This window comes from Argiope bruennichi, chromosome 10 (genome assembly GCF_947563725.1).
Source record: "Argiope bruennichi chromosome 10, qqArgBrue1.1, whole genome shotgun sequence".
NCBI classification, from domain to species: domain Eukaryota; kingdom Metazoa; phylum Arthropoda; class Arachnida; order Araneae; family Araneidae; genus Argiope; species Argiope bruennichi.
In genome coordinates this window covers 78,323,148-78,344,849 of record NC_079160.1, presented here as the reverse complement: position 1 = coordinate 78,344,849, position 21,702 = coordinate 78,323,148, and the positions used below count along the sequence as shown (strand labels likewise).

Below are 21,702 nucleotides of genomic sequence, written 5' to 3'. Positions count from 1 at the left end.
ATATATTAAAAGCTTTTATTCATCCATTAAGAAACAAAAATATGTGCATTCATACTGATTATATGCTAAATCTTATGTGTACTTTTTCATTATTTCCTATTCTCGTGAGGAATAATTAAATAGCATCTAACCATATGAATATTTACATAACAGAGATTCATCCTGATTCATTTTAATTCATGGCTTTGGTAGAAATGGAATGTGATTGGAATAATGGCTCATTAGAAGGTTTATGGATCTTTATTGCTCATTGGAACGAAGCCTTCTTTCCTTAGCTCATAATTATGATGAGAGGAAATCATTCTAATAGTTTCAGAAAAATAATTTTTAATGGAGAGAATATATTTAAAGCTTTTATGCATCAATTAAGACAAAAAAATATGTACATTCATACTGATTATATGTTAAATCGTATGTGTACTTTGTCATTATTTCCTATTCTCGTGAGGAATAATTAATAATCATCTAATCATATGAATATTTACATAACAGAGATTCATCCTGATTCATTTTAATTCATGGATTTTGTAGAAATGGAATATGATTGGAATAATGGCTCATTAGAACGTTTATAGGTCTTTATTGCTCATTGGAACAGAGCTTCTTTCGTGGCTCATAATTATGATGAGAGAAAATCATCCTAATACTTTTAGAAACATAGTTTTTAATAGAGAGAATATATTAAAAGCTTTTATGCATCAATTAGGACAAAAAAAATATGTGCATTCATACTGATTATATGTTAAATCTTATGTGTACTTTGTCATTATTTCCTATTCTCGTGAGTAGTAATTAAACATCATCTAATCATATGAATATTCACATAACAGAGATTCATCCTGATTCATTTTAATTCATGGCTTTAGTAGAAATGGAATGCGATTGGAATAATGGCTCATTAGACGGTTTATGGATCTTTATTGCACATTGGAACGAAGCTTCTTTCCGTCGCTCATAATTATGATGAGAGCAAATCATCCTAACAGTTTGAAAAAAATAATTTTTAATAACGATATTATATTAAGTACAAAATTAAATTAAATATAATTAATAATGATAAAAATATTACATGGAATATTCTTTTCTTTACATTGGTTGTTTGACATGATCGAATAGCACAAAAGGAAAGGCACATGTGAAATAAATGGTAAGATTTGGTATTCATTTTGAATGTTAGAAATATCTAAGGAGTTCGATTGTAGTTTAGAATTCTACTTAAAATTCTAACTACTATCGAATATAAGATACTACAAAACATTACCTTTAAATATAATTATTATTAAAATGATAAAAATTAACATAATATAAAATATTATTATGGCATCTTAAAGGTTTAAGTTGAGAAAGACTTTTTTTCTTTAAATTTAAGACATAATACATAGTTCAGAGTGTTTAAAATAGGATATAGCTTAAATTATTTTATTATTATCATTATAGCTTATATTAATAGCATTGTTGGCTTTACCCAAGGATTCTTATGAACAGCAATTCCAATATTAAGGAATATCTAAGGAGTTCTATTATAGTTTAGAATTCGATTGGAAAAAACTAGCATAAGATAAAATATTAGTTGAGGCAACTTAAATGATTATGTTGAAAAAATATATTTTTCTCAAATTTAGAACCTAATACATAATTCAGAGTGGTTTAACATAGGATATGGCTTCAATTATTATTATTATTATTAGTAGTAGTAGTAGTAGTACTAGTATTAGTAGTAGTAGTAGTACTAGTATTAGTAGTAGTAGTATAGCTTATATTAATAGATCGCTGGTTTTACAAAAATATTCTTATGAACCGCAATTCTAATATCAAGCAATATCTAAAGAGCTCAATAATAATTTAGTATTTAATTGGGAAAATTAGTTTAAGATAAAATATCAATTATGGCAACTTAAATATTAAGTTGGAAGCAACTTTATTTCGTAAATTCAAGGCATAATACATAGTTTAAAGTGATTTAATTTGTTTATTTTTTTTCAAATAAAATCAGGAAAAAGCACACATTTCTATATCGTTGTTGAATTATTTCCATTATATAATTTTAGAGTACTCCATTTTTTTCCCTTACATATAACTTAAATTATTTTTTTATTAAAATTATTATATCTTACATTAAAAGCATCTTTGATTTTCCTCAAGGATTCTTATGAATAACAGCTCAACCAATCTTATGAACCAATGTTAAGGGATCAAGAAATTCTTTAAATTACTGTAAACTTCTAGTTGGAAAAATAAAAATGATTTTTGCGGTTTATTAGTGGATGCAGGTTGATAAAATGTCTTATGTCGTTACATTATCAAAATCAATTTATGGTAAGAAAGAGCTAAAATAAAAGGAAATGTAAAAATAATAATATAATTTATTGCAGAAAGTAATGTATATTTTTACTTTTTATAAGTAGTAAAATAATGCGTTACTGTGTAGATAGTACTTAAAAAGAAAATATTTGTATTCAGACAAAGAGAGGGAAAGTGGGGAAGGTTAAAAAGGTGAAAAGAACCCATTCCTACCATTCGTAGTGTCATATATTTTAAAACATTGCAAAAAAAAAAAAAATAGACAAAAAAACTTTTGACAAATTTTCCTTTTGCTTTAAAAAAGCTTCTTCGTTGTGTGTTTAAACTGACATTTAATTATTAATCACGATTTTTAATGTCTATTATATTTTTGTTATACCTAAAATTTATAATTACTCATTATTAATAATAATTCAATTATTATTCCCCATATACTAAATTAAACTTGCGTTATCTGGTAATTGTCTTCCTCTGTAGATTATCTGTGTGTGTGTGTGTGTCTAATAATAATTGTCTTCCTCTGTGTCTGTGTGTGTGTGTGTGTGTGTGTGTGTGTCTATAGTCTAGAACGATTTGAACTAGCGCTACCAAATTCGAAACATATACTTTGAAGGATGGGAATATGTCCCTAGTAAATATTTTTTCTAAATTTTAATGAAATACTAAACGAAATTTTCGCTTTTTCCCCATTCAGTAAAATTCATTTTAAAATTATCATGTTAAATTCAAAATTATGATTCATTTCAATTAATTTATTATAATTGATTTTTTCATATTAATAAATTTAAAAGTGGAGCTTGATTTTATGACTCATTCTGAAGTATTTATAATTTATTTTAAATTAGAATAGTTTATTATCAAATTAGTAAATGACAATATTAATTACTTTTAATTTCACCAAATTTTTCCATAACTTCGCCATTTATAGTATTAAATACGAAATATTTTAAGGGAGGTTTCAATGCTACACATTTTTAAATGCTACACATTGCCCATCTCACATGAAAATCAATATAAAAAAAATAATATTTTATATCCATTTCGAAAAGAAAATTGTCTCATATTTCTAAATGTCTTCAGATTTCAATGTTTTTTTTGTTTGTTTGTTGTTGTTGTTGTTTTTATCAAAATGTTGAAAATTCATAGGTTTAAACATCAGATAAATTTTTAAACAATTCCATAAGATAATTCCATAATTCAATTTCCATAAGATAATGAATAGCATTTATAGCAATCTCATGCTATGTATGGTTACAGTCTCAATATGAAAATGTAGTTAAAATCCATATATGTTAGTTTTGGAAAGCAATATTCCCTTTTCTATTTTAAAGCCATGATAAGTCGTTTATTGTAAAGTGTTGTTCATTCTCTGGATACAAATTATACCTCACTGTTAATTAAAATTTCATTTGATATATATTAAGTTCACATTTATTTGATGGAAGATTTTAATCATTTCATATTCAGCCTATGCCTCATTTATTGATTATAAAATTCACATTCACAAAGTTATTCTATGCCATTTTTTTTCATTCTTTTCCACAGCAGACTTTGTTTATGAGATTTATTAATGAAATGAAATACATTGTTATTTGAAATTTGGCATATAATGTTCTGTTTATGAAAATTAATTTTGGGAGAAAGGTCGGAAAGTCGAAGAAGTGAATTTTACTTGGAAAGAACAGAGTACTAGGAAACCCACAATTAAGAAGTTAATATTTGGATCTCAGACATCTGATTGTCATATCTCCATTCTATCAAATTAATTTGCGAAATATGTTGTCGCATTTGTCATTGTGTTTGTTCAAAAGTTTCACGTGAAAGTCAAAAGAGGTTGACGATATTTCGCAACATTCCCTTCTAAGAACCAATTTTGAATCAGAAAAACTACACCTCCGACGCCTAGCTGATCTTCACAAAGTGCAATTTAATAAATAAAGCGATTTCAGTTCATCTACATGAAAGGGAAATGTTAAAAAAAAGTATCTGCTGACTAAATGCATCGAATCTCACACGAAAAACTACGAAGAAGTGTTAAAAATGTTTTTTCAAATACTTTTCTTTAAAAAAAAACAGTAATAAAATTAAGAAAAGTTCGTACAGAGAAAATGGAAGCAAGTTCTTTCCAAAAGGCAAAGTAGCAGGTCTTCGTTTTCGCATCAAGGCTCTATTCTTTAAGCAGGGGGGGTACCCTACGTTTTCCAATGCATGCAAAGTTTTTACTTTTACGTTTTTTACTCCGGCATTGGGGGGGGGGGAGACGGCAATCGTAATTAGCAGTGACATTCGCACTTTGGGTGCCCAAATCACACGGAGGAAGTCATCATCGTCTCGGCAAGAATCCATTCCTGCTACTAAACTTGCTCCAGAAAGTAGGTTCGGCAACTACATCAGAAGAGCTACTGTCTTGTCGCCTTTAAGGACGTGATGAGGAAAATAAAGGAATAAAGAAGTGAAAAAAATGTATAAAAGAGAGAGAAAGAAAGGCCGAAAAAATTTTTTTCAAGAGGACAATTTGCATGGGATGTCAGCGGGAGTTTCTGTTCCGTTCTTTATAGAAGAAAGGAAAAAGTAAAAGGAAAGAAGTAGAAGGGGAAAAATGTGTTAGGAAAAGTAAAAAAAAAAGAAGCAAAAGGGAGAAAGGACTCAAGAAAGTGATGTGCGTAAATGTGTCAGAGCTTTCTACTGGCTGTGATGAAGAGAACTCCAGAACAATCAATAATTTGCGTTACAGTCCAACATGCCACTTTGAGTTTCCCAGATCTAAGAAAGGTGTCAACTCTTCAAGAAGGAGAGGAGTGAAAAAATTAGCGGAAATGCTCCGGATGGCTTTAAATTTGTTTACTGAATGGAAAGGCAAGACCATGCTGAAGAATTTGCTGTTTGAAATTAAAATGTCAGTTGATATTGGAGTCTTATAGCTTTGAGAGAGAGAGAAGTTTTGAATTGATTTCTTGTAGGCAAACACTAGAATCGTATTGAAGTGTTGCTTGCTTTGTTTGTAATCGGAGATTAAAACATCGACATTCCAACTCTCCCCCCCTTTTTTTTGCTGAATGTTTGTATTCGTTGAATAATTTTTTTTTTCACTCTCTCTAGAAATTGAAGGAAAAGGTAATTGCTTTAAGACAGCTGAATGTGCTGTTTTGACAAGTTTAAACAATCTTTATTCAAAGAATAAAATGTTATGTGTTTTTAGATATTGATCAAGTAGGGTTTGGGTTTTTGATTTTCATTGAGAAATTTATAGAAATTAATTATAAGAATTGATTTTTTTTGCTTAATTTATTCCTTTTTCTATTTTCATGTCTTACTTGATTATTTAATTCAATAATAAAAATTATATTCAGTTTGAGTAATTAAATTAAAGACTTTCAAGGAAAAAAAAATCGCGAACAGTTTTTTTTTAATTAACATTATTTAATTTCTGTATTTATTAAGAATTTTAAGTCTATATTTGGATAAATAAAAATGTTTTCGACTTTCATAAGTATAAGTAAATAATATAAAATGAATAAAAGTATTTTAAATAATTATTGAGTTTAAAACTTTTGAAAAATATTTTTATTCTCAAAATATTATTGAAAAAGTTTTATACGCCATTGTTTCACACTTAAATAAAATAAAATGTGTATAAAATGAAAAAAATCAAAATGGTAACTTTAAATAAATAAGAACTGAGAATAAAAATAAATAAATAAAAGGCTGGTCAACGTACACTAAGAAAAGTTTGAAGAAAAAATCGTTTAGCTAAAAGAATTTTGGAGCAATTAATCGGGAATTTTGCATCGTCTTCAAAGAATTACAATTAAGGCATTTAATATGTATCAATAAAGATATTAATAACAGAATTTAAATCTAAAGATAAGCATTTCCTCAATGACATTCTACAAACGTTCTTGAAAAGTAAACGAACATTTTCAAAGATAATTTTTTTTAAATGGCAAAATTAAGCATCAATTAATGATAACTAAAGGCTGTCCAAATAATAACTAAAGGCTTTTAAAATAAGATTTGAATTTGCCACCATTCGTGCTGTAAAGTATTGGCAATCCTATTAAAAAAACCATTTGACAGTTGATAGTTTAGGGTCAGTAAAAAAGGAAGTTTCATGTGTTCATTCCTGAACAATATTTCAAAAATAATGAAAGTCTGGTGTCTAAAGTTTAAAAATTTGAGAATTGGCCCCTTAGATCGCGTGATTTTGCACCATTGAATTTCTTTTTATGGGGTTATTTGAAATCAAAGGTCTATGCTAACAAGCCCACAAGTATACGCGATTTAAAGAAGAAAATTCAACGCCACATTCATGCAAAATGGTCATGGAAAATTTCGACAAAAGAGTACGTATGTGCTAGCAAAGCCATGGAGGCCATTTGTCCTGTGTGTTATTCCACACATAACCCTGCCCTGTGTACTTTACTATTCATTAAAAATATAACAATTTAAAGAAAAAAAACAGTTTTTTTTAAAATTTATTTAATTCAAATATTGCGTTAACACGTTGTTGCGTAACGCTCCATTTTTACTTATCGTCAACTATGAACTGTCAAATGGTTTTTTTTAATAGGGTTGCCGAGACGAATAGTGGCAAATTCTAATTTTGCATTAATTTTGGGACACCTTTCACTCGATTAACTATTTAATCGAGAGGAAATTTTAAGTCAAATTTATTTTATTATCTATTTTTTCCTTAAAATATTGGTTTAAATAAATAAATAAAGCATGGTCAGAAATATTTTTAAAGAATTATTCAGCCTACTGAGTTAAAAAGCAAAATCATATAATTATATCAATTGAATTTTGGAGTCTAAATATAATTGAAAATGATATTTTGAAAGCTCATTTAGCTGTGTAGTAATAATTAAGTAATTTAACGCTTCAATATTTAAAAAATGGGATGAAGTATCTCTTTTACTGAAAAGAAATACATTATGTTAAACACGTAGAGCTGAAAGAACAGCCGTTGTGTCAAGTGATTCAAATGCATATATTTTCATTTAAGTCTCCACATCTTATATTGCTCTTTGCAGGGTATTGTTTTCACTAAAAAGTCAAGGCGTTATTTTTTTCTCCACAGCACCAGGCGACACTAAAATACTTATTTTTCGTTCAGAAGAATGAAGCTCGCTTTAAACTGATTGGAATTCTCCCGAGACTGATTTACAAGATGCATTTTCGTGCAAGAAGAAACTGCAATATCAAGTTGCAAGTCTTTTTCTTCCTTTAAAAAAAATAACGGACGTAAAAAAAAGGGGACGTCCCATCCTGCAGCAATAAATTCACTTTCTTTTTAATTTTCTCCATGTAACACCCAAGGCATCGCTTTCTCTTTAATTTGATCACCATTCTAGCAAGCAGTTCCTTCTGCCAAGACGCTCGAAATGAAATTTTATTTATACACGTTTCAACGGGTGCTTGCATTTTTGCTCGAACTCCTTACAGTAATTGTGTGTGGAAATTGTATATTTCTTTAAAGAAGAAATCAATACTGGAAAATTGTCTTCATCAAAAGAAAGAGGAGAATTGCATTTCATTATAAGTCAAGGAAAAAAAAAATGTGTTCGTTTCAGGGAGTTGGTTCAGTTCATTGCTAGATGCCTTTGGGACTCGGCTGCAGTTACAGTTAAAATTATACCTGAAAATTTTTATTAAATGGAATTATGGGAAGGAGTATTATTTAAAATAAAAGCATATGAATATACATATACATGCGTAAAATAAGTTTTTATTGGATGATGTTTATATCTTCTAGAATTTTATTCCAATATCTATCAGATGATTTTTATTATTGTTTGCAAATTCTAACATAAGAAAGGCATGGCTAGTTTTAAAACATTTGGCGCCTAATGAAAAAATGATAATAATAAAAGCATCATATAAAATAGGAATAATTTTCTCAAATGGAAAAACAGAATAATATTCAAATGTGTTCCTTTACTGAACGATGTAAATTAAATTTACAATAAGTGGGAATTTTACTTAATGAAATATTTTTAAACTGTACTTGATTTGGAATTTGGTGTCTGGGATTATCTAAGAGTTATTTTTCGCTTTTTAAGTATTTGAAATATTTTATTTTGAAAATTTAATCTGCGGAGGGTTTCAAACTTCTGCTTTGCAATATAAGTATTAAGCTTTTCAAAAACAATTTCTGTAACAGAAAATTTGCAGTAAAATGAGATAAAATGTATCTATTCAATTTTTATGATTATTTTATTATTTGAAAAATCATATTTCCACCTGCACTGACTGTTTAATAATAGCTTTTATTTTCAGCGAACTGATTTGCTTTAAATGTAAAACATCTCTATCGTAGGCATGATTTTATTTTCAACCTTTTAAGATCTAAATTAAAACATAAATTTCAAGAATTTTTTAAAAACTTTTTTTATTTTATTTAGAAAAATTAAGTAATGAAATCTGTTTGTTTTAACCTTTAACATCAAACAATTTAAATGATAGGTTTCTTCAATAAACTTCTTTTAAATTACGTTAAAACTAAAATGAGTAAAACTGCGAAATGAAATGAAATTTTTATACTTTTTTAAATTACTGGGAGAATGATAAAAAGTTATTTCCAAAATCTTTTACAGACAAAAATTAAATCATTTATTAAATAAAACAAAATGTCAAAAAATAAAATTAAGTCAGATCTTGCATGAATTCAAAAATAATATTAAAAAAAGACAAAAAAAATTGTAACTGTAAACCTTTGACTTTAAAATATAGTTAATGGTTAATTTATTCGAGTTGAAAATTCTTGTGTAATTTGGAAATATACAGAATATATAGATCTACTTGTTAGATAAAAAAAATAATGGAATGTGTCTTATTTAACCATGACAATAAATTTGTAGCTGTATTATATATGCTGGGTATCTGCAAGATAATATGGTATTTTACATAGATTATAATTTTAACTCTATTTTTAACTACTGTATCAAGGTAAATCGAATGTAAAATCGGTCAGACTTTACATGAATTGGAAATAAATTCGATGAAAATGAAATTTATATGAGCATTGAATTGATAACAGTTTTATTTTGATGTTCAGAAAAATAGGTTTTCAGCTTTAAATTATATATTCTAAAAAGTAAACCGCATACTTCATTAAAACCATGAGTAAACTTTATTTTAGAATTATTACAAAAATCACACAAGCAAATTTTAAATTAAAAATTGTGCTATGATTTTATAAAAATTTAATTCTTTTATTAAATATATACCAATTAATAAAATTTTATTTGAAGAAACCAAATAGATTGTAAGTTTTCTTGCAAAATCAATGTGGCATGAGTTGCCATATATCAAAATTTGATTCTCCAATAACACAGCATTCTAGCTTCTTAACTACGGCATTAGGGAATGAATCAACCGTGTTGCAAAAAAAGTAAAAGGCATTTAATTTACATTACATCACCATATTTTATACAAAACAGTATTCTGGTAACATGATTAATATACGTTAGGATAAAAATGCAACTTGAAATATGAAAAAAATCTACCTTATAATACGTCATTCTGACATAACACCTATAGCAAAGGTTGCACATGATGGTAAAATGGATTAATTGAACTATAAAAAGGTCGAATAATTTCCTATATATTGCATAATTTAAACCAAACGTTATGCAGGTAGCCATTCAGCGGGGTAAGATTCATGGCAATTCTTAAACAATACTGCATTCTAATATACTTCCCACAACATATTTCTACAATTCATGGAAATGATCAACATTGCTATAAGAAGTTTGAATATACTTAATTTTTATTATATTACATGATTTTTTTTTATAAAACATTCAGAAAACCATACAATGGGTTGGAAAATATGTGCCATACTTAAAAACAATATTGAATGCTAATTCATTTCTTATAACAGGGTTTCAATACAATATCCAACGGAGTAACTATGTTAATAAGAAATTAAACGCATTTAATTTTTAACAAAACGGGGAATTCAAAAATAAAATTAAAAATTAAAATTTTGAAATATAAAATCATTTAATGAGTTAATTATTTTGACTACTACACGTAATAGTTAACGTTCTGATCAATTTATACTAACAAAAATCAAATGCTTTTTTTTCTATTTATTCATGGAATTCTCAAAACTAAAGTTTCTTCAAAATAATTAAAATTTTAATTATTATTAACCTCCAAACTGAAGTTTCTTGAAAATAATTAAACTTTTGTTTATTTTCAGTACTAAGTATGATAATTAATTTTATTTTAAGCTTTTGAAGCAAATGAAAACGTTCTGATACAATTTATATTAACAAATATCAAATGCTTGTTTTCTATTCATTCATGGAATTCTCCGAAATGAAGTTTCTAGAAAATAATTAAAATGTCAATTATTTTCAGTACTAAATATATTAATTATTTATTTCAAACTTTCATAAAGAATGAAAAGTACATATACAATTTATTCTGAAAATGATGAAATGCCTGTTTCCTATTTATTCAAGGAATTCTCCAAACTGAAGTTTAAAAAAAAACCTAATATTTCTGAAGTTTTTTTAAATATTTCTTAAGTTTAACTTCTTGTTAAGATCAAATGCTTGTCTTCTATTTATTTATAAAATTCTTCTAACTGATAATTTCGTGAAAATAATTCAAATTTTAATTATTTTCAGTACCAAATATAATAATTAATTTTATTTCAAACTTTCATGAAGAATGAAAAGTTCATATACAGTTTATACTAACAAATATGAAATGCCTGTTTTCTATTTATTTATGGAATTCTCCGAACTGGCGTTTCTAGAAAATAATTAAAATTTCAATTATTTTCAGTACTAAATATAATAAATAATTTTATTTCAAACTTTCATAAAGACTGAAAGGTTCGTATACAATTTATACTAAAAAAGATGAAATGCCTGTTTTCTATTTATTCAAGGAATTCTCCAAGCTGAAGTTTTTTTTTTAAAAAAAAATAATATTTCTTAAGTTTCTTGTTAAGATCAAATGCTAGTTTTCTATTTATTCATAAAATTCTCCTAATTGATAGTTTCTTGAAAATAATTCAAATTTGAATGATTTTCAATACTAAATATAATAATTAATTTTATTTAAAACTTTCCAAATGAATCAAAACTTTTATATTCATTTTATACTAACAAAGATGAAATGCCGGCTTTCTATTTATTCATGGAATTCTCCAAACCGAAGTTTCTAGAAAAACGATGTTTCTTAAGTTTCCTGTTAAGTCTTTTCTTAAGAATTGTTCCCAAAATCTTGAAGACCTTCAAGAGGAGAGGTTCACGACTTCGGAATCTGAATTTAGGACATGAAGAACGGAGAATCGGATATGAAACACCGGGACCCAAAGGAAATCGGGGTCTTCTGCCCTACTTTCAAATACTTTTACTCTTAAAAAGAGGAAGCAGGATCCGCTGACGTCACATCCGCGTCATCTGCATCGACGATTCACGGAGTTTGGAGAAAAAAGTTTTTCATCGACATAAAAAAAAAAATACTAACATACTTTTTACTACAAACTATCAGTTTGTGTATTTTTGTTTAATAAATAATAGTTTATCAGTCTCAATTGTCTTATATTTTACAGGTGAGAGAAAATTTCTTAAACTTTAACTTTATTAATTCAATAAATAATATTTAGAAGAAAATGTATTCTTTTCATTTTAATAGAAAAAAAGTATTAAATATTTTTTATCAAAATCAAAATAATTAATCAGATAAATATAATTTATATTTAAAAATATTTTTAATTATTAATCGTTAAAAACATTTTAATTATGTGAAATACTGATTATAAATCGGCCGATTTTGATTAATGCATTTGATATAATACTTAAAGATCTATACTTTATTTGAAAGAATATTTGTTTTCAATCTATGCTAAAACATAGAGAAAAAAAAAAATATCTTAAAGGAAAAAAAAATATTAGTGAAAAATTCTATTCATACATTAAAGCCACTTTATTTTTTTTATTTTTTTTAGTTAAGAAAATCGACTACCATATACGATAATCCAGTATAGTTTTCATATTTATAACATAAAAACAAAATGATTTTCACAATCGCTAACAAATCACTATTATTTTAAACTTATTATAGTACGGTAAAAAGACATTTTTTTCATATATGTTTTTGATTGTGTTTAAGAAAAATTTAGTAGGTTTCCCATATTAGTTCTCTTTTAAGGAAAAAAAAACTAATAGCTTTTATTTATAATTTTTTCAGGAATAGTTCTTTTAATATTGTTTTATGTTCAAATATTAATTTAAAATAATTAATTTTCGAACGTATAGATACATATTTGAAGACTTACCTTAGGCAAAAATTGACATTTTCAAAAGTGAGGATTTCGACATAATTCTCTAGTCTACTTTCTACTAGAGCTAGAAAGAAAGTAATGGAGTGATAATCTTTAATTTTTTTTTAATAATCTTAGAAATTTATTCATGATAATTATTATAATAACATACTGTCATAAAAAAACTCAAAAACATCATCTGAATAACTTTAATTCATAGACATGAAAACAATAAAAAGAAGTTAATAATTTTAAAATAAGAACCCCTATTTTCACAATTCATTAGCACCTGTCTAATTTGTGATTCTCTCTTACTATCTAGTTAACTCACAACTATTCTTTAATTAGATGACCCCTTCTCTACTACTTAAGAGATAGTTAAGAGAAAAAAAAGAGTCATAGACTTAGATAAAGGGTCCGAATTAAAGAAATAAATCTCTCAAATTTCAATATCCAGCATTAAATAAAGACAAACAACTAGAATTATAATAGTAAGTGAAAATGTAATAGCTAGATTTTTATTTTTCTCTAAATATTTTAATTAAAATTAATATATTAATGTTATTTTTTTTGAGCAAGAAAACAACTGTATTTTGTTTTCCTCTAAATATTTAATTAAAATTAATATATTAATGTTATTTTTTGAGCAAGAAAACAACTGTATTTCGTAGTTTAATCTATATAGCAGGTAAAAAACAATGTTAAAAATATAACTAAAGTAGACAATATGTTGCTAGTATAAAAGTATGGAAAACGAATTCCTTTTCTAGCCTTTACTTACTTACCATGGATTATACCTTAGACTGAACCAATGCATACATTGATTTCTTCTTGTTTATTTTTTTGTGTATTCATTTATATATTTTCTTTTTCCTTTAAAATTCTTTCATTTTATTTTTATTTTCCGTTTTCTATGTTTAAATTACCTATTTTTTCGTAAATTGTATTGCTTATTAATTATGTTGAATACTACTGCTACTGTAGAATATTATGTAGGCTCTTCTGCTTCAGCTATTTAGACCTTCTCCACGTTTTCTTTTTAAGCCTTCTTCTTCTTTATTATTATTATTATTATTATTTGTTGCGGCTTTTTTTATTTTCTTTGGTTGTCTTTAGTTTCTTTTGTTTCTGATGCAAATGCGTATGAAAGATTTTTTTTTTGAATGCACATTCCTTTGACTGCTAATTAAATTATATTTTTTATTTTAATTATAAGCTTTTTACCGGTGTAACGCCACTTTTGGCACGAACCTAATAATCCTCAGGTAAAATTGATTCTTGAATCATGATATTACTTTTTAAAACAATTTTAAGAAAAAAATTTCCTTAACTTTGATAAACATTTACTTCCAAAATACTTTATACTTTAAATAAAAAAACACAAAGAATATTAATAACTGGAATGTATCAATTATAAAACATTTTTAAAACGTAGAAGAAAAAATTTATTTATCTACATGAATCTGTTTCATAGAATAGCAAATGAAAATGTGGTAGTTATATTCTGTTTTTCTTTAATTATTTTAATTAAAGTTAACATATTAATATTTTTATAAGCAGCAAAACAATAGTATTTGGCAGTTTTATCTATATAGCATCTAAAATTGAATCTTGAATTATGGTATTATTTTTTTAAACAATTTTAAGACAAAGTTTCCTTAACTTTGATAAACATTTACTTCCAAAGTAGTTTAATCTTTAAATAAAAAAATAATATTAATAACTGAAATATATCAATCATAAAACATATTTAAAACATAGAAAAATAATTTCTATATCTACATAAATCTGCTTTATAACTATAATTACAATAGTAAATGAAAATTTAATAGTTATATTTCAATTTTTTTCCTTTAAATGCTTCAATTAAACTAACATATTAATATTTTTAAGCAGTAAAACAATAGCATGTTGCAGTTTAATCTATATATCAGGTAAAATTGAATCTTGAATACTGATTGTATTTTTTTATCACTTTTAAGACGAAATTTCCTTCACTTTTATAAACATTTACTTTTTTATCTTTAAATAATCTTAAATAATTAATCTTCTAGTAATTTTTTAAATCTTAAAATAAAAAAAACATTAGGAATATTAATAACTGGAATATATTAATCATAAAATATATCCAAAATGTAGAAAAATAATTTCTAAGTCTACATGAATTTGTTTCATAAATTGCAATGATGGATTATTATCTTCATGTATTTCTTTATTTTTTATTTAATTATACTTGATGTTCAATAGTTAAACTCTAAACTCCATAATATGAAAAAAAAGCACTTAGTTTACATTTTTTTTGTTTAATATTAGTTAAAAGCCTTCCTTAATGTCAAAATGCTTCATCCATTCTTTAAATTAATGCACAAAATGTAATAAAGAAAATGATTTTAAAAGCATTTTCCCCAAACGTTGTTTTCTTTAATTTACTAACAAAATCTTTTATGTGCCTCTAGAGATATTAAGCATAATGGGAAAACGGGGAAAAAAGCAAATATAAAATCGGCGATTTAATTTATCGAAAAATAATCACGAACTCAGAACCAGTCTGGAATTCATTCTATTGACGTTTTTTTTTGAAGCGTTTTTGGTGGAACTGGATTCCATTTTCATTAATCTATCTTAATGGTCGCAGCAATGAAAAAGGTGCAATTTTTGCCATTTTTTTTCCATGGAAGAAAAATTTCCTCAATAACAGAATTCCTAAACTCAAACGAATCATTAACGAATTTAATCTGAACAACTCAGAAAATAAAAATGGCAAAAAAAAAAAAAAAAAAAATGGCGCAAACTTTCCATCAACAAAGCGAGGAGAATTACTGTTCAGTAAATGAATTAATTCGAGCCAATCGAAGTTTTAACAAAAACAATATTATTTAATGGTTTTTATTTAGCTACTGGTTTTGAAATAAGTAAATAAAATAAAGGCAGAAAAAAATGTATATAATAAACCAATGAAACTGTCTCTACTGAAAAATTACCACTACAGAGGCTGATTTAACTCGGTAACGGAATGGGTCGCATAATGGTTTTTGGAATTATTAAATTTTGTTACTTTTATGGTTTTTACCCTTTTTTTTTATCATACATATATATGTTTTTCACATACCGGCGCCTTGCTTCTCTACAATTACGATGCATTGATTTTACATCATCTCACAGCCTCCTTATCGCTTGTCCTGGCGGAATTGGATTTTTTTTTTCAGCCAATCCACCATAAAAACGCGCCACAGGAATTGATTGGCGTAACCCGTTATCATTGCTTCTGGTTTTGCTGTAAGAGGGCGCTTTTCACTGTATGCGTCTTGTCCAATACAAATGCAAACATATGTTTAATGTTGTTTTGTGTATTTCCGATTTCGATAATATTTTTTTTTAAGGAAAAGAAAGTGCTTAGTATCGAATCGTACAAGAATATTTTTAAGAGTTTTCATTGTGAATGCATTTTTACGCTCTGCTTAACACTTCAGTATCACAGAAAATTATTTATGACAGTTTTTGAAAAGCATTTTAATCAAGCGTATTTTAAATTTTTGATGACCCGTAACTTTAAACGTATACATTTTTATAGTTAATTTAAATTTTAGAAAAATAAAAATAAAATAATGTCTTACTAATAAACTGATTGATTTAATGTAAATGTGGCGGCCATTGAGATCAATCGGTTATTATTAATAATAATCGTGATAAATTGATTTATTACTTTTATAATTTATTAATAATTATTATTATTTAATCAGATTAATCATAACATACTTATTCTTATTTGAAAGGAAAAAACAGTTTCATTTAAATCTGTACAATAATTAAGTAAATTGTTGATATTTAATTGGTTTACGATCTTGATTTTAATGATTTATTTTAAATCCTATTTAAATGATACAGTTTCGGAATATTTCTTGTTATTTCAATCCCAATAAAAATTGAAGGAAATTTTAAGACATTTTAATAAGAACAAATCATTTTTATCTTTTAATGAACGCTATTTTCATTTAATTATAATTTTAAATAAAAATGATTATTTATAATAAAAATAAATGTGATTATTCATTATAATTATTTTTATTGATTTTAAAATTAATATAATTCGATATACGTGCCAAATAAGTCATTGTTTGCGAATGGAGAGACACAGTATAAATTTAACAAAATAAGAAACAGATTTTTAATATATTTCTTATTTATTGCAAAGGAAATGTCCACTATTTATTATTAATTACATGTGACTATATGGGCTGAAATCATTGAAAATAGTTTATTTTTAAGGATTTTAGGTCTTTATATATTCTTATATCTTTTTTTTTTCGTTTTAATTTCTTGACGATATTTGTAGAACATTTGGTGTCAGCCAGGAAAGACCATTTCCATTCATATAATTTTATAAGACATTGAAAGTAGTTTGAATTTCATTGAAACAATGAAATTTATTGCTGAAAATTATTCAAAATCAGTGTTTTTAAACAAATGCCGAAATTCAAGAAAAGTTTTCACGACAGCTAAGTTGATATTAAAAAGACAATTTTAAAAAAATATAAAAATCGATTTTATCCTATTAATTAATACATTAATAAACCAGATTAACATTCAATTAAATTCTAATCCACATTTCAAAAACAATCGCTTGCTCTATGATTTAAAAATCGTCATTTTTTTTAAAAAATCATAGATAGTTGTGCTAAATTTTATAGCTTTAGGTTAAACGATCTGGTCTGCAGAGTTCACACACATACATACACACACGCGCGCCCGCGACGAGCGTATTCTCGTTTGTTAGTGGAAATAAAGACTGAACATTTCTTTATAAATATCTTCGACCATTCTAATAAACTGGAAAAATAAAATATGATGTTAATTAATTTTTTAATTAAAAAATTTAACGATCTGAAATTTTCTTGTATATTTTTTCTGACAATGATATTTGCGAATATTATTTTCGTAATTAAAATTTTTGTTTTTATTTTCGAGATTTTTTTAAAAATTTTATCCGGAATTTAAATTTTTTCCCTTTTTTACTGTATACTTCCATTATCTTAGCATAAAGCTGTAACAATTTCTAAAAAGGATTATGCTTTTAAAAAATTTAAACAATTTTGATGCAGATCATAGGGTTCAAGAAAGATAAAACAAATCAAATAATAACAATATATCAATAATTCATCCGAAACAGCTATGAAATATATATGCCCCTACCCTTATTATGAAAGTTTAGTTTATAACCAACATTGAACTAGTGGAATATGAATCCATAGCATCTGGTAGACTTAAATGAAAAACTATTGAGTCATCGATTAAAGACTTTTCACGCTTCTAAATTACATGCATTAGATCTTGATTATTAAATGTAAATTAAATTTTAGTTAAGAGTAATAAACTAAATGCAAGTTCTGAGTCGCTGAACGGGTTAAAGAAAGAACAAAGTGTTGACATCAAAACACACATCATTTTATTATCATTTAACAATCGGAATATTTTATGCCAATATCTACTGATAAATCCACCAATTTCAGCCATTAACTATTTATTCATTTTAAGCAAAATCCATACTTCCACGACACCTAACACAATAGATAACTTGCCCTCATTCCAGCTGACGACTGTTTCAAGCCCTTAACTGACCAAACCTCCTTTTCGCCATTACAACAGCTACCTATATCCTTCTCTCCCTAACCCACTTAGAAAAGCAAAGCCCACCCCCTAATTTCTGGCGTTCCTTGGGGGGGAGGCTAGAGAAAGAGAGAAGGGGGGACCGTAATCGATGGCCATTCCTATTAAGGCGTGTGTCTTCATTGCAATATATAAAAAAAATTAAAATCGATCCAGTGGGCTCTGTCCTTTTTTAATGGGAAGACATTTTTCAGCGGGTCTCTTTTCTCTTCTTTGTATTCTTTCTCTTCTTTTTCTTCATCTTCTTTATGTCCTGCTCTTTCTTCCCAGAGGCGTTGGCGGCCGCGTATTAATTGGATCACGAAGGATCGTCTGCCTGATTCTCTACTCCCCCCCCATCCTCAACCATCCCCTGCGACACCCCTCCAGAGCTTTTTCCGCATTGGTCGAAGTGTACCGGATATGAGAAGAGCTCCCTACCGGACTACAACCCGCCCCCGCAAAAGTCCGGCCCGTTCATTGGGCGGGGAGAGGACCCCTCGTTTTTATCCGTAGAGGGAGTTAATTTCATTGTGCTAATTTCGAGTGGGGTAGTCGGTAGTTTTGATGCAAATTTTAACACTGGTAGTGCTTAAAAAGGGAGAATAGATAGCGGTATCTGACAAAAGGCATGTTTTAAGGACTAAGTGAGAGGGAATTGGAAGGAATATTTTAAAATGTGTCTTCAATACATTTCATTTGGAGGAGTACTTTGGAGTATAGAGGTTTAAATTATGTATAATGTAAAATAAAAGTTTAATTCACTTCATTCTAATTGACAGTTATTTGGGAAATGTTCAAATATGGTTAGAAATAATCTAACGTCTTAATAATTGTCTTTGTGATTTCAGTGTTAAAAATTACAGTTTATGAATTTGAAAGATATTAAAAAAAGAAACAGGAATGATTCTAAAATTATTACAGAAATTTTAAGGGTATATCAGATGAAAAAAAAAAAAGGGGGAATGAAACTTTGGATGCAAATATTTTAAGATATGAGTTCAGTAGTGATGACAAAAGTAGTCATTCATACATTACATATGAAGTATACTACAAGAAAGTATACTACAAAGAGTTCAAACTCGTGATTTGGACGAATCTCCACGTTTCGAACCTCTTTGAATTTGAAAAAGGCGTTTTTGAAATTATATTTGTCTATCTGTCTATGAACGCAATAACTCAAAAACATTCTGAGCTAGTTGAATGAAATTTAGTACATGGATTTAATACCCCGTTTGTAGGTTTCTTTCAACTTCTGAATGAAATTCATTCCGAGGAAGTCTGTGCGGCTGGCAGAGTACAAGTGAACACAGTAAAGTATGTAAAATGAACAAATACGAAATACAAAGGGCTAGATAAATAAAATTTCGTAAACTGGTTTAACATATGTTTGTGAACAAAAGAAAATCTGATTACAAAAACGCTTTCAATTAGACGGATGAAATTTAATATATGAATTTAAAACCAAATTTGTATATTTCTGTCAACTTTTAAACGAAATCCATTCAGATGATTCAACCAGTCTGCCTGTATGGGTGTTCAAAACAAATGAACTCGATAACTACAAAACGTAAAGAGCTAGATAGATGAAATTTCGTGACCATATTTAGCATTTAAAATTTAAAGTAATATCAAATTTTGTGCCAAACATGTCAAAGGGACGATTGTCTGATGATCGGGATTTCCGCATATATATAAATAGAATAATTCAAAAGGACAGCTTAAATAACTAAAACCAGTATACAATTTTGCGCCTGCCTACAATTACAATTCTATGTCAAATTTTGGTTTCAATTGATAGAATAAAGAGGCGTCGAAAACATAAATTCTATTTTTAGGTATTAGTGTATTAACCAAATGACAGAAATTAAATGTTCAAAAAATGCCAAAAATCACACAATAGATTCAGTAAAAATGCTATATTAATTCCTAAGATCAAAGTTATGCAAGACATATACGGTCTTACCCAAGGTGGCCAATTTTATGTTGGGGGTGGCAACACTTTTGGTTTGAATGAAGTATAATTTTTTATCATATTCCTTTGATTATAAGAAAAATCCATACTCATTTCAAATGCTTTTGAATCCCATTAAAAGCAGGAATATTTGAAAGTTTTTATATGTTTATTTAAATAATTAATTCTGATATTTCCTTTAATTTTATCATTCTATTGTTAATTATCTAATTGTTAAATTATTAACCTTTCCTAAAATAAAGAAAATAAATGTAAAACATGCAAAAAATAATTACTGAATTTTAGTCAAATATTAGGAAAAATTAATTAATCAATTGCAAAAATGATATTTATTTATCGGTAGTAAAATAATTTTCTACTAATATTTGCTTACGAATCAAGAAAACAGTATTTTATTTTTATTTGCACTGGTGCATCTTTCTTATTCTTGCTTATTACCCAGAGCCGTACTATGTCAGAAACATATCGAAAACCTTTCAGTTTAATAGTAAGAAAAGTTTTCATTACAAGGCTTTAAAATACCAAAAGCCATTATGCATTTATATCTGCTATAAAATAAAATATAACTATCGCATTTTAATCCAATATCATAATTGAACATCTTATTTCCTTAAATATGGAAAATATCCATAAGGATGAGATATTAAAATAACTGAGTGTTTATAATAAAAATAATCCGCAAAATATGCACTTTTCTTCATTATAAAATTCCACTGGCTTATCAATTTATTAAATTGGATAAAAAATAATCTCGAATGTTTTGTAAAAAATATTTATTTTATTAAACCAAACAAGAAAAAAACATACCTAATCATATCTAAAGTATATAAAACGAGAGCAAACTAGAACTAATGGTATAAAACTGGCTATTATGAAATAATTAAAATTAAAGCAAAACATCCCTTTTGAGCATAAAAATATCATCCAAATTTCAATGCTTCCGATCATAAGCTTACAAGACATCGAAAGCAAAATCAAGCATCCAATTTATCAAAACTTAATTTGAAATAATCCAATGTATGCAAAATTCTATCCAATTTGGGCGATATTTATTGCGACATAAATAATACGTAAGCAGATAAATTATCGCCAATTTCTTCTAATAAGCTTTGAAAAACGGTACAAAGTACACAATCTTCTTCTTTTTACCTTGTCAATTCACATCTGGATGAAATTGAAACAGCCTAATCTTATTGAAAGGGATGAAATGAACTATCCTAATCCTATCAACTGTAAGAAATACTTATGTTAGGCCTTATCATTGGCAAATTGTCAAGATGAAGAAAATGTTTTTATCAAAAGGGTTGATGCGGAGACTGAGCTCGTATTTGATACTCGTATTTTGATTTTTTTTTCCTTGGTAAAACATTGATTGCAGTAAATCGGGATGGCATGTTTTGATTTAATCATGAATGGATTTAATCAAAATCCACCAGATGGCGCTATTTAATATAAATTCATCTAGCTTTTCTGATTAAGATTTTTAAAATTTTTA

At 26.8% G+C, this 21,702-nt stretch overlaps 1 long non-coding RNA gene across 2 annotated transcripts in view; it reads right to left on the bottom strand.

Moving 5' to 3' along the window:
• LOC129988897 (uncharacterized) overlaps positions 1-12,676 on the bottom strand; it is a 185,757-nt gene extending 173,081 nt beyond the window's left edge. For both annotated transcript variants that reach the window (XR_008785698.1, XR_008785697.1), the window contains exon 1: positions 12,605-12,676. This is a non-coding gene — a long non-coding RNA (uncharacterized LOC129988897). The remainder of the gene's footprint in view (positions 1-12,604) is intronic.
• Between the last annotated feature and the right edge of the window lie 9,026 nt (positions 12,677-21,702).